This window comes from Eubalaena glacialis, chromosome 3 (genome assembly GCF_028564815.1).
Source record: "Eubalaena glacialis isolate mEubGla1 chromosome 3, mEubGla1.1.hap2.+ XY, whole genome shotgun sequence".
NCBI lineage: Eukaryota > Metazoa > Chordata > Mammalia > Artiodactyla > Balaenidae > Eubalaena > Eubalaena glacialis.
In genome coordinates, this window is record NC_083718.1 from 112,107,859 (window position 1) to 112,120,939 (window position 13,081).

The 13,081-nt window shown below is 44.7% G+C and overlaps 2 pseudogenes; one reads left to right on the forward strand and one right to left on the reverse strand.

The window, feature by feature from the left end:
- Positions 1 to 1,161: 1,161 nt before the first annotated feature.
- On the reverse strand, positions 1,162 to 2,443 carry LOC133087134 (poly(rC)-binding protein 1-like; annotated as a pseudogene).
- A 2,300-nt stretch (positions 2,444 to 4,743) lies between these two features.
- The window catches only part of LOC133087135 (hemoglobin subunit mu-like), a 32,719-nt pseudogene continuing 24,381 nt past the window's right edge, over positions 4,744 to 13,081 (forward strand).

Consider the following 13,081-nt stretch of genomic DNA (forward strand, 5'->3'; position numbering starts at 1 on the left):
TCCATTGTGTCACATAAGCACTTTCCAACTAGCAGGTTCCAAAATTCCAGACTCCCAGAGGGAAAGTAGGTGCTCTGCATAAACAACAATGTTGCACAGTTGAGGCACAGGTAACCACCCTTATCTGTTAAAGAACAGTGGGAACACTCCAGAAATCTGAGTTCGCAGGCACCAGCCAAGGGCCAACCTAGCAGGCAGGCCCTTCTAGAAGGCAGCAGCTTCAGGTCTGCCATGGCAACCCTTTTCTGCAGAGTGTACATGGATATGATCATTTTGAACAGCAATTTGGAAACATCTAATGATGTTGAAGAAATGCATGTCCACTGGCCCAACAGTCTCCTCCTAGGTCTATTCTGTATTAGTGCATGTGGAGACATGGTCAGGGGTACTCTTTGTAGCCTTGTTTCTAATAGCAGAATATCAAAAATCAATCTGAATATTAATCAACTGAAGAATTGATAAATGAATTATGTCCAATTCATGCTATTGATGTCATGAAGCAGTGGAAATGAACTAATTAAAAGTATGTATTTCAAAATTGATAAATCTCAAAACTTAATGGTTAGAAAAAATATCTAATGGCAGCAGGATAGAAATAGCAAGGCCTTCCTGGCTACTCAGTCTAAAATTTCAACTGCCCATCCCCATCCTGACATTATACCCCCTTCTCTGCTTTTTCTTATATCCTTAGCAGTTATCACTATCAAACATACTATATGTTTTTACTTTCTCTTCTTGCTTATTGTCTCGCTGCTCCTCTAGAGTACAAACTCCATGAGGGCAGGAATTTTTGTTTAGTCTCTTACTTTTTCTGGTTGTTATTAACCAAACCATTTTTTATTTTTAATTCTTGACATTACAGAACTAAACTGAATTTAACATTCTGCTCTTACATTTCTTATCAGCAAACACAAATAAAATCCATGAGCCAAAAAACCCAAAACAAAACTAAAAACAGAGAAAAGCTTATAAAACTAAATATGAATCCCAGCATTAACAACTGAACAGAGAATGTGATTTTTAAATTCTCAGGGGAAGATAAAGTTGTGTAGAAGCTGAACACTCAGAAATAATTTAAAATCTGGAAATCACTGACCAGAAATTACACAGCTGGATTATGAGAATACAGCATAAAGGGGTTATGAGTGAACCTACACCATTCTAGCTGCACCTCATGCTCTTCTCAGAGGATAGCCTGGCATTAATTAGATTCCGGCCCAGACTAATACTGGCAACAGAACCAGTGACAGTAATCTACCTTCCAGGAGAGCCTTCCACTGGGTTGGCAATTCTGATCTGGGCCCTGGACATCTGGCAGATATCATTAATGTTGGTGCCTTGGTGACTGACTATGCAGCCAATTAAGCTATTTGGAATGGTGAGTTCATGGGTAGTTTGACTAAATGCATCCAAACTTGCCCAATAGCCTTGATCTCTGGAAGGCTGGAGTCAATTCTGGTAAATCCAGTCTCACCATGCATCACGGCAAAGTGAGAATGTTGTCTTGCCGCCTGGTTCAGCTTAGCCAGATGGAGTGGAGAAGTGGTGAGTTGTCCTTGAATTGAGTAGGCATCCAGAGGTGGTCCCTCCAGGTCATCGATGGTGTTGGGTAGCCTGCAGCATCTCTGCACCAAACTTGGCCACCCTCACAGATGACTAGAGAGCTATCTGGCATGGGCTGGTACAAAATGGTCATGACTCTCCGTTCTGGGGACTGGGAGAGCATCTCCAGCATGCCTAGGCAGATCTGCTTGGTACACTCGGTAACAGACTGCAGCACACCAGCAATGGTGACGGCCCGCTCGGTGGAGTTGGCCATCATTTCCCCCACCACCAGCGCCGAAAACAGTGCCTGGCCATAGTAGCTACTCAGTAAGTATTTGTTGAATGAATGAATGAATAGTGTATGCTGCCATTTTTATAAAATTTAAAACATGTGAAAGTACTAACAATTATTTATAGATACATATATAAGCAGTGAAAAATACTATGCTTGAGGATTATGAACACCAAATTCATGATCACTTCTAGGTGGGAGGGAGGGGAATGAGATTCAGGAAGAGACACAAAGGAGGCTCAACTATATGTGTAATATTCGAATTTCTTAAAAATATCTGAAGCAAGCATGGTAACATATTAAGAGTTGACAAAACTAAGTGGTGGATACATAGATAGTTGTAAGATCGCTCTCTCTATTTTTTGTAGGCTTGAAACAATTCATTTAAAAACTATCCTATCCAGAGCTAATATCTTACACCACCACCCGCTACCCCCTGACAACAGCACCACCATCAGAGGCCACCCCAGGAATATTCACAGCAGCGTGTGGAGGACTCTTCTGAATGATAACTACTCCACTTCTCTCACCCCCCTCCTGAATTGGAAGACGCCAGATATTGAACCTCACTCACCTTTGCATCCCATCCCTCCTGTGACCTTTCATGATTGTCTTACTATAAAATGGATTTTCAGTTAATATTGAATAGGGTAGAATGAAAATGCTAATTTGGGAAATGGCAGGCAGAACTGGCTACATAATTTTGCGGGCCCAGTGAAAAATGAAAGCTTATTAAAAAATTATTTAGAATTTCAAGATGGCAATAGCAGGGCATTAAATCAAGCACAAGCGTGCAGGCCTCCTACCCATGAATCCAACCCTGAGGGCAGGCTTTGAACACAGAACTCATAAAGTATCTGAATGATTTAAAAGAATAGGCTACGGGGAGGCTGCTAGCTATGCACTACATCCATTCACTTCTTCTTCCACAATAACAGAGCAGTGACTTGGTGCCAAGTTGCCCAGGTGGAGACAGCATTACTCAAGCCTTGCGGTACATGTGGCCTGGTCACTAAGCTCTCTTTAGCAGAATGGAGTGGAAGTGACAGATGTGACATCGGACCAGGAGGGCCGCTCCATGCTCTTTCCCCAACTCTGCTGACTGGAACTTGGTTTTGTGGTAACCATGGAAACAAGCTTAAGGATTCAGGATGGCAGAGCCACAAGATGGAAAGACTCTGGGTCCTGAGTGTGTGTGTGGAGCAGAGCTGTCTAGCAGTGCAGCACACTGCCCCCTACCATTAGGTGCCTCAAATTAGTCTGCATCTTGGTTACATTACAGCAGCCTAGCTTGGTTGACTTAGGTGGTGTGATAGAAATATCATTTTTGATTCACTCAACAGCTAAAAATAGGCTATTCTAGACAAATCCAATGCTGTAACGGTCCCCTAGGCCCTGTGCACTGGCAGCAACAGGCCCTGGCCCAGCCCCAAAGAAAGAGCCTGGCTTAGAGTGGAAGTAATGCATACGTTCCCTCCAAAAAACTCAAGCAGCTGCTTACAATGTTAAAGTTCCTTAACAGAGAAAGCCTGTAAATCCCTGCATAGAAGATGTCCTCAAAATTCCCCGAAACCCTTCCTGCAAACCTGGGATGGGCTGCCAAGAGCTCTGTGGCAGCTCCTCGCTGACCATTCAGAGCCTTTCTCTAGAGACACAGTAGGCGATTGCCGGCCCTGCAAACCAGCCGGGCTGTGTCAGATGGACCAGGGGAAGAGACTGTTTATCAAGCAGGATTGAAACGCCATAGTCATCTAGTTCCCAGCAAGGCTATGAACAGCTCCCAAGGCACGTTAGACCCCAAATCCAACCAGCTACTCACTGGATAACATCCAGGGGTCAAGGATCAGATATTACATAACATAGCAGGTGGCCCAGAGCGCACGCACACACACACACCTTTCTTTGGCAACAGGGCTTGGCTTTCACAATCACATTCTACTTGAATTTGCTCAGGAGTTTGTTTTTTTTTTTAATAGCTACAATTAATGAATGCCTATGCCTGCTATTCCTATTCTGATGAAAAATGAGACAGCTATCTGATGGTGCTCAAGCAGAGGGAAGCTAGGGTATCTGACCCTGGACTTGCAAAAAGAAATTTGGCATTTGCCAACGGATACAGCTGTGCCGTTGAGAAGATATTTTCAATAATTAGTGTTTTCAACAATATTTAGCATGTCCCCCAGAAACTCCTGGACCCTTCATCAGAGTCTTCATTCAAAATTTAAGGAACTCATCCAAGGCCAGAGGGAGACTCAATGTCAGAGATAGATCAGGCTCAAGTCTTGATGACCCCAGTCCTGTCTTCAGCCCGCGCTCATACCTGCCTCCCTTTTAATTAAAAAAAGCACCAGAGCAACAGACCAGTATCAAGCAAAGGCCCAAAATTGCATGTATATACTTGTCAGACCCTCTTCTCAAAAGCACAGTACATCTACAATGACCACCAAAGGCACTGCAGTGCTTAAAACACTAGGAGAAACAAATTTTGCGATTGGAACAGCAAGGTTAGATGGAGAAGGGGTTGAAATGATGATGAAACAGAGTACAGTGGGACTGGGGGGTAAGGGTGGCCACCTGGAGGCGGGCACACGCCCAAGGTCATGCACACAGCCAAGCTGGGAGGACCAAGGCCCAGGACAGAGGCTGGAGAACACGGAAACAATTTGCCTCTCTGATACTCCCCAAAAGCATGGTTCCATGGGAAATCTGGTGAACAAACATTGTTTCATTCAACATTTTGATGAGGTGAAAAGAATGGCAGGTACTGGCCAAACTGGAAATAAAAAGACGAAAGGATTTAAGAAAGCTAAAGAGGCATAAGTGGTGAGACATTTGGAACAACCACTCCAGTGCTGACACTCCCTGGGGCTCTGGGAAGAGACTCAGTTAATCCAGGGAGGCCAAACATGAGCGTCCCGTCAGGCCAAGGTCGAAAAAAAAGTGTGCAGAGGTAAAACAGGCAGCAGTGTTTACGGACCTGCATCTTGTATCAGAGACACCTGCTGTAAAGAGGCCCACAGCTTTCAGTGTTACTAAAGTTTCAAACACGCAGACTCAGAGGCTTACCATTTCACAAGATGACTTCATTGGGGGGGCAGGGCAGTTGATGAAAATGTCACCATTTACGGTTGGCCAGAGCAGGAAGAGGGATGGTGGCCTTTTCCAACACCACAAAAGCCGTGGTCAGTGCCAGAGTCAGAGACAGAACAAGAAGGCTTGCTTCCTTTCTCTGCTCTTGGCCACATGAAGATACAGTGAGAAGTCAGGGGTCTGTGACCCAGAAAAGGATCCTCACCAGAACTCTCCTGTGCTGACACCCTGACCTCAGAGTTCCAGACTCCAGAACTGTGAGAAATAAATTTCTACTGTTTATTTTTAAAGGGAGAGAGGAGTGGGGGAGGCTGGTAAGAATTTTATCAGGGGTTCCTGACCATGCTGTCCAGATGCCCGTCCTCCCCTAGATGTCATGTTCCCACGAACACGTGCCCAGGGCCCACAGCTACCTTCAGCTGACTGCCCAAAACAAGGCCTTCGTTATAAAACCCCATCATGGAGGCCTGGCATGCTATCCCAAGGGCTCCTGGAGAGAAGTGCTAGCCCGCCTTTTCCAAACTCTTCACCATCCTTGGCCCACTTTTCACCCAGCTCCTGACTCTTGATGATGGTGGCATTTGTGCCTCTACAAACTGCTGCCTTCAGGATTTGGTCAGGTTACTTAATCCTGGAAGCAGCCACCCTCAGGACACCTGCCAGTGCTGACCCAGACCTCTGACTCCTTTCTCCTTGGAGGTCCTGACCCCTTATCTTAGCTTCAGCCCTGGGTTCCTCAACTCCCAGCGGTGGCCCACCCGTCCAACACCCCCGCCATCTAATTCCGGCCCCCTGAGTGTGATTTTGTACAGTGAGGACAGGGCCACACCATGATTGTACCTCCATTTGAAATTTGTTGCACATATAATGCCTAACAATCTCCAGTGAAGTGTACATAATTCATCGCATAGCCTAAGTTTATTACTTCTTTATTATTCCCATCGTTGTCTTTGAGAGATTAGAATTTAAAAACAATCACCACCGCCAGTATTTGGGTTTTGTTAAGAAGATGTACTCAACCCAAATAGACCCAAGGCTTTGGTACCTCTAACTTGAAAACTTGATTTATTCCCAACTGTTTCTGAGCCTCTACTAAGGGCCAGGGAACATAACACACACTTGGAAAACAAGACAAGACATGGCCCCATCTCACGGAGCTCATAGTCCAATGGGAAGAAAGACAAGTACCAAACGGTTATGAGTCAGCGTGGGCAGCACTAACAGGTACCTAGAGGAGGCGTGTCTAATCCAGAGAAGACAATGGCTGAGCTAATTGTTAAGAATAAAAGAGTAACGAGGGGAAGGGAAGTGGGGCCGGGAGGGAGGGTGTTCTAAGTAGTAGGAACATCGTGGGGGTGAGAGGGAGACCCTAATTCTATGAGGTGCATCACTGGGGGTGCAGGGTAGGTAAGTGCTTCCAGGAGGGGTGAGAAGATAGAGACGGGCATAGCAGCATCCTGGTGGGCCTTGTCCTCCAGGCTACGCAGTTTGGACTTTATCCTGTAATGTACTTTGGTTCTCCGACTTTAGTGGGGAGCTTGTTTTAACTATGGTTCCTGAAAGCTGCACACAGAAATTCAGATTCAACCGATGAGGGAGTAGACTCAGGAATCTGCATTTTAGTAACTACGCCATCGGCTGGGTGAGTTTGATGCAGAGTATGGTTGGGCAACACTTTTCCAAATACAGCTGCAGGAGACACAGAGCCATAGAGGGGTGGCATGATCAGATCTGTTTCAGAAAAATCACTCTGGCAGAAAGTACCCGTACATGCTCACTCAGCAAAGCCCCCTAATCCTTTGATAATCCTCCAGTAACCTTCTGTTGCCCAGAGCCTGCAAAGCTCAGAGTTGGCTCTGAAAGAGACAGTCTCCTGAGAAGAGAGGCCACTGGGAAAGTTATGCCTGAGTGCTCCTGGACTGTTGTTTGGACCTTTGTAGCCCCAAACCTACGGCAGCAAGGGGTGCTGATTGTGAAATCATGAAAGCCTTGGGGCCCGAAGTCCACTGATGGACTTCTGGATGCTGGAGGACACAGGCTCTGCTGGGGGCTGAAGCCTGGAGCAGATCCATGTCTAGTCCAGTCAGGCCTCCAGGAGCTCCTGACAGGACAGAACCTATGCTCCTTTGGTTAACAAAGACCCAGGGAGATTTGGGTGCAGGCCATGTCAGCTATTTACCCCTGAGATGCCTCTTATGGCATCTCAGAGAACCGAATCCATCCTGATTAGCGTGGCCTAGTTTCTTGCAGCCAATGGTGATAAATACACTGATAAATATTTTGTGATGGCTACAACAATGTCATTCCAACCAAGAGCCTGCGCACTCATTTTCTGGAACTGCCAAATCAACTGAGCTGCAGTTCTGCAGAAATTGCCTTCTTATAACCTGGTGATTCTGAGCATGATAAGAATCCAGGCTGGGACTTCCCTGGCGGTCCGGTGGTTAAGACTCCGCGCTTCCAATTCAGGGGGTATGGGTTCGATCCCTGGTCAGGGAACTAAGATCCGCCATGCCGCACGGTGTGACCAAAAAATAAAAATAATAAAGAAATCCAGGCTGACTGATGCTGACTGACAGCACAGAAGTCTGGGTGATGTTTTCCCTGGTTCACCACCCACGCCCACCCCAAGATCCAAGCCCAATGAGCCTTCAGAGCCCAGCACCTGTTCAATCTTCCCATGCCTCCTCCACAGCAAAAGTCTCATCTCTCCCAAAGTTGGACAATGCTGTGGTCCGTAACATTTTGTTTCATATTCTACCATCTCAGAGGGCAAGAACCCTGTCTTGGGCTTCTTTTTTCTGGCTCCCTGCACCAAGCAGCTACTCAGATGAGCAGGTCTGAAATGACCAAGAGGCCTCCGTGTGGGTGGGCCAGCCCTCACTCTCAGCCCCCGCCAAAGTGCTAACAGCTCAGATCTGCCGTTGCCCAGGCACCAGACCCTAGACTGGGACATTTGTTTCCTGAACTCTCTCCAGATAATTTTTTTGGCTTATGCTTAGCAGGATTGCCCCTTTGCCAGCTGAATCCTGACTGGAATTTGGTGGGATGGAGCCTCACGGACTACCTGGCAAGACACCATTGATGATCTAGAGAAGAAAATGGAAAAATCGTCTTATTCAGGTGCTTTAAACAGCCATTAGGAGATGATTCCATTTAAATCAGCTACAGGGGGCCTACCTCAAACATTTGGGTTTTTCTTTTTTTTTTAATTTTTTAAAATTTTTATTTATTTTTGGCTATGTTGGGTCTTCATTGCTGAGCGCAGGCTTTCTCTAGTTGTGGCGAGCGGGGGCTACTTTTCGTTGCAGTGCACAGGCTTCTCATTGCAGTGGTTTCTCTTGTTGAGGAGCATGGGCTCTAGGCGCGCGGGCTTCAGTAATTGCAGCGGGCAGGCTCAGTAGTTGTGGCTTGCCGGCTCTAGAGTGCAGGCTCAGTAGTTGTGGTGCACGGGCTTAGTTGCTCTGCAGCATGTGGGATCTTCCCGGACCAGGGCACGAACCCGTGTCCCCTGCACTAGCAGGCGGATTCTTAACTGCTGTGCCACCAGGGAAGCCCCATTTTTGGCTTTTCTATGTTAACTTGTTGGTCAGTTTCTAGGCCATAAACATTTAAACATAATTTTTGTGTGTGTGTGTGTGATCTAATGACATTTGTGAGTATGTAGTTGATACCTTAAAAAATCTAAGAAACATCAACCTGATATTATTAATTGAAGGGTAAGTTTCGACATAGGTGTCAAAAACATTTATAATTACTGAGTTTCTAGAGAGTTGATCTTTTGTAATTAACTTTCAATACCATGATTAAAACTTGAAGAGATAGCCAACAAGGATACTATTTACTCTAAAGAACTAAACTAATAAAGTCATTACAATTCATTAACATGAGGAATTGAGTGGTTGGCGTCAGTGAGACCAAGCCAAGTACCCATATGTCTTGGTACAGAGGCCAAGAGGTCAGGACAATCCAATGATGATTGTCTCTCCACTGCCTGTGATGTCTGGGCACAGGGGTCTGGAACTGGCCCAGCTGGTTGGCCCTGTCACTATGCATTTTGACCTGGGATAAAGATTCCTAAAATCTCAAGAGAACTTTAAGATCTAGGAATTGGTTTATTTTAATTAAAACAGACTTTTAAGTAGCCTTCAAAATGATATGTTTGTGTCATTTTATAGCTATTTTGTTAAAAGTAAGGACATACATGTCAGGCACTTCCACATACATGACATTCATTTTATGTCATTTAATTCTAGATATTATTACCCCAACTTTAAGAGGCTTAACCTGGGGCTCAGAGATGCATGATAATATAACTGGTAAGTAGTGGAGTTGGGATTCACCCAGATCTGTCTGCCACAGTCCCCATATTCTTTCCACCACACTTTCTTTCCACCACACCATACTTATGATACCTTGGTTTGCTGCCTTGCCAGAAGACACAGCTGTTTCTCTGTCTTATAGTCAAGGATTTCCCTCTGATGTAAACAAAGATTACAACAGGGCTTCCCTGGTGGTTCAGTGGTTAAGAATCCACCTGCCAATGCGGGGGACACAGGTTCGATCCCTGGTCCAGGAAGATCCCACATGCCGCTGAGCAACTAAGCCCGTGCACCACAACTACTGAGCCTGGGTGCCACAAGTACTGAAGCCCGCATGCCTAGAGCCCATGCTCTGCAACAAGAGAAGCCACTGCAATGAGAAGCCTGCGCACCGCAGCAAAGAGTAGCCCCCGCTCACTGCAACTAGAGAAAGCCCGCACGCAGCAACGAAGACCCAACGCGGCCAAAAATAAATAAATAAAATAAATAAATGTATTAAAAAAAAAATTACAACAAAAACTCTACCTATTGGTCCTGTGTGACCTACTGGCCTAGGATGACCCCCAGCATATTTATACAGTCCCATTAAGGCAGGAATCAAAATCAGGGACCCCCTGCCACGATTCCACCCCTCCCAAGTGCCCTCAGCTCAGAGACACTACTCAGAAATGCACAGAGTTTTCAGACACCATATGACAAACATGAGTTTCAGGAGATCAATATTTACACACACACACACAGCTGGTCTGCCCTTCATCTTAACAGCCATACAAAAGGCTTTGTGTGCACCTGCCTGGTCCCTCTCAGAGACTGTACTTCAGATGGGTTGGGCTGAGTCCTTCCCATTCTCAAATTGTCATCTTAGTTCATAACCTCCAACTACCCAAGCTGTAACAATCATCTGGCAAAGCCTATGACTCTGTAACCCACCCATGGCAAACAGAGAAGCCTGAAAGGACATAACAGGTGTGGGAGGAACATTAACAATTGTCAAGTTCCCATTACAAGCAAAAAGCTTTCAAAATAATCCTGTGAAGTATTTATTCTTATCCCTGCTTTTAGATGAGGCCACTCAAGCTCTGGGAGATTGAATGATCTGCCAAACTCATACAGCTAGTGAGAGGCAGAGTAGGATCTGGACCAAAGTCTGCCGCTCTAAACACCCACGTTATTTTATTTCATTAACAGAATTTACTCTTCTTCACATAATGAGGAAGGTATTATTATGGCTACTTTACAGATGAAGAAACTGAGATTGCTTTTGAAATGAGTTTGTCCTTTGGAACATTCAACTCACGCATTTTTCCACACTGTTTCATATAAGTATTATTAATACACAAGTCAAGACTCTTAACAGAACACAAAAGAAAATAAGTTTTTTGGAGGACAAGCCCCTCACAGTGATTGCTCAGTCTCTTCGTAGTTCCAAGTAGACTAAGTCTTAATACACGCCCTCATAATTTAACATCATAACCAAAATGGTAATGTCGTAATAACCTATATTAAAGAACCATGACTTCTAAATCTAAAACTCATATCTGAAAATAAATGATGTGCTTAGTCCTCAGCTTCTAAGATTCTTGGCTAAGACTTTTTTGGTTGCAAATAACAGAAACCAATCTGAATTAGCATCAATAAAACAAGGGTTTTATTGGAAGGATGAAATCTGAGAACTAGGGCAAGACAGCTTGTAGGGAATCTAATGACCTTCCTTTGACAGCTGAGGCAGCTTTCATGACTCAGTTCCCAACTTTGGGACTCAGGCCAAATTCCCGGAAGGAGAAGTGAATGGTTCCAACTAATCCAGTTAGTTATGGAGCAGGGTTACCTGGTAGAAACATGGCTGCCAGACTCACCCCTATGAGGGGCAGAGTTCTTAGTCACTCTTAATATTTATTCATAAAAAATACGGTTAACTCCAAACTCTAAGCATAAAATTATAATATGGACAGACCAATATGTTGGGAAAAACACCATAAAAGAAGTCAGGAGACCTGATACCCATTAATTCTCTGCAGTGTCTTTGGGCAATTCCTGCATCTATAAAATGAGGTGTTGAAGTAGATGACCAAACGTCTTCTAAACCTACCCTCAGTTCTAAGTCTCTCTTGCCAGTTCATGTAACAATCACTTCAATAAGACTTTAACACAGCTCTCTGAGGAATGTGCATGTTTTGATGGACGCCAGGGTTTGTTTGAAGCTTCTTCCTACAGAAACAAATGAGTACAACACCTCAAGAATGTCAACATCCAGCTCTGTAACGAGGGAAGAAAAGATAAATCTGCCAATTCTAGGTTCAGTGCTGGCCTCACGGACCCCATTTCCAAGGGGGCTTCTTCCACACCTATCTAGTGCTCTATCCGTCCTCGGATCACCTAGCAGACCACACGACTACAATGTCACATTACTGTGCTGGGTTTTTGGTCAGTACTTTATTTTAAGCCTGCCTCAAATTAGCTGGGAACCTGATTCAGAGTTAGTGCTGACATTACCCTTGTCTGATGCTGACCACACAAAATTGAACACAACTCATTATTAGAAGGAATAATGAATCAAGGCAATTCGTTTCAACCATATGCTTTATTTCTTATTGCGCCCTCCATGTCCCTTCTTTTAATGATTCTATTCTGCACCAACCACAGTACTTGGGTTTCTGTCTAAAACTAAATGAGTTCTCACCTGAAACATTTTTAGAATTGTAACACATTTGCCAACCCTACCTACCTGCACTCCAAACCCTCCTTACTCTGCTCTGCCTTTTTTCCCATAGTATTTATCACCTTCCAACATATCATATAACTTATTGTGTGTATTCTCCCACCAGCCTGTAAGCCCCACAAGGGCAGATATCTTATTGTGGTACATATATATCTGGACTTTGCCCCTGGTTCCTGGGACAGAGCTCCTAAACCCTTGGAATTTTCTAGTGATAGGAGTGTCTTTTGTATTCATAACAAACTTCTTTCTAACCACAGTTGAGTAATGCTGACGAGGTGACTAGTGGTGATGCCCTAGATAGCTTCAGGATGGAGGCCAGTGGCCAGAGAAACCAACCATGTGATGAGAGTGGTGGGATTTTCAGCCCCACTCTCAGCCTCCAGGAGGGGAGAAGGGCTGGAATTTCAATTCAGTCGCAATGGTCAATGATTTAATCAATTGTGCCTGTGTAATGAAACCCCACATAAAAACCCTAAACAACAGATTCAGGGAGCTTCCAGTTCGTTGAACAAAACCACATGCCTGGAGCATGGTGCACCCTGACTCCACCAGGACAGAAGCTCCTGCACTTGAAGCCCTTCTGGATCTCGTCTTATGTACCTCTTCATCTGGCTGTACATTTTTATCCTTAATCCACGATCATTAGTGTAAATTCCTGAGTTATGTGTGTCACTCTAGCAAATTATCAGATCTGAGGGAAAGGAGGGTGGTCACGGAAAACTCAGTTTTGTAGTCAGCCAGGCAGAAGTGCGGGTACCCTGGGGGCCCCATTTTTGGCTGGCATCTGAAGTTGGGCAATCTTGTGGAACTGACCTCTTAACCTACGGAGTATACGATAACTCTAAGCAGTTAATGTCAGAATTGAAGTGAACTGTTGAATACCCGGTTGGTGTTGGAGAAGCAGAGAATTGGTTGTTGTTGGAAAAATAACACACTTATTCTCCTAGAAAAGTGCCTGGCACATAGCAGGCATTCACCTAATATTTGCTGAATGAGTAAATGGATGGATGTCATCTTACATAGGACTGCCATTAAATTTCTCCTGTTTTGACCATCATCTTCTTGGGAATCCCCATTCCTTCCTTATGGATTTCTAACAATTCAACAAATAAA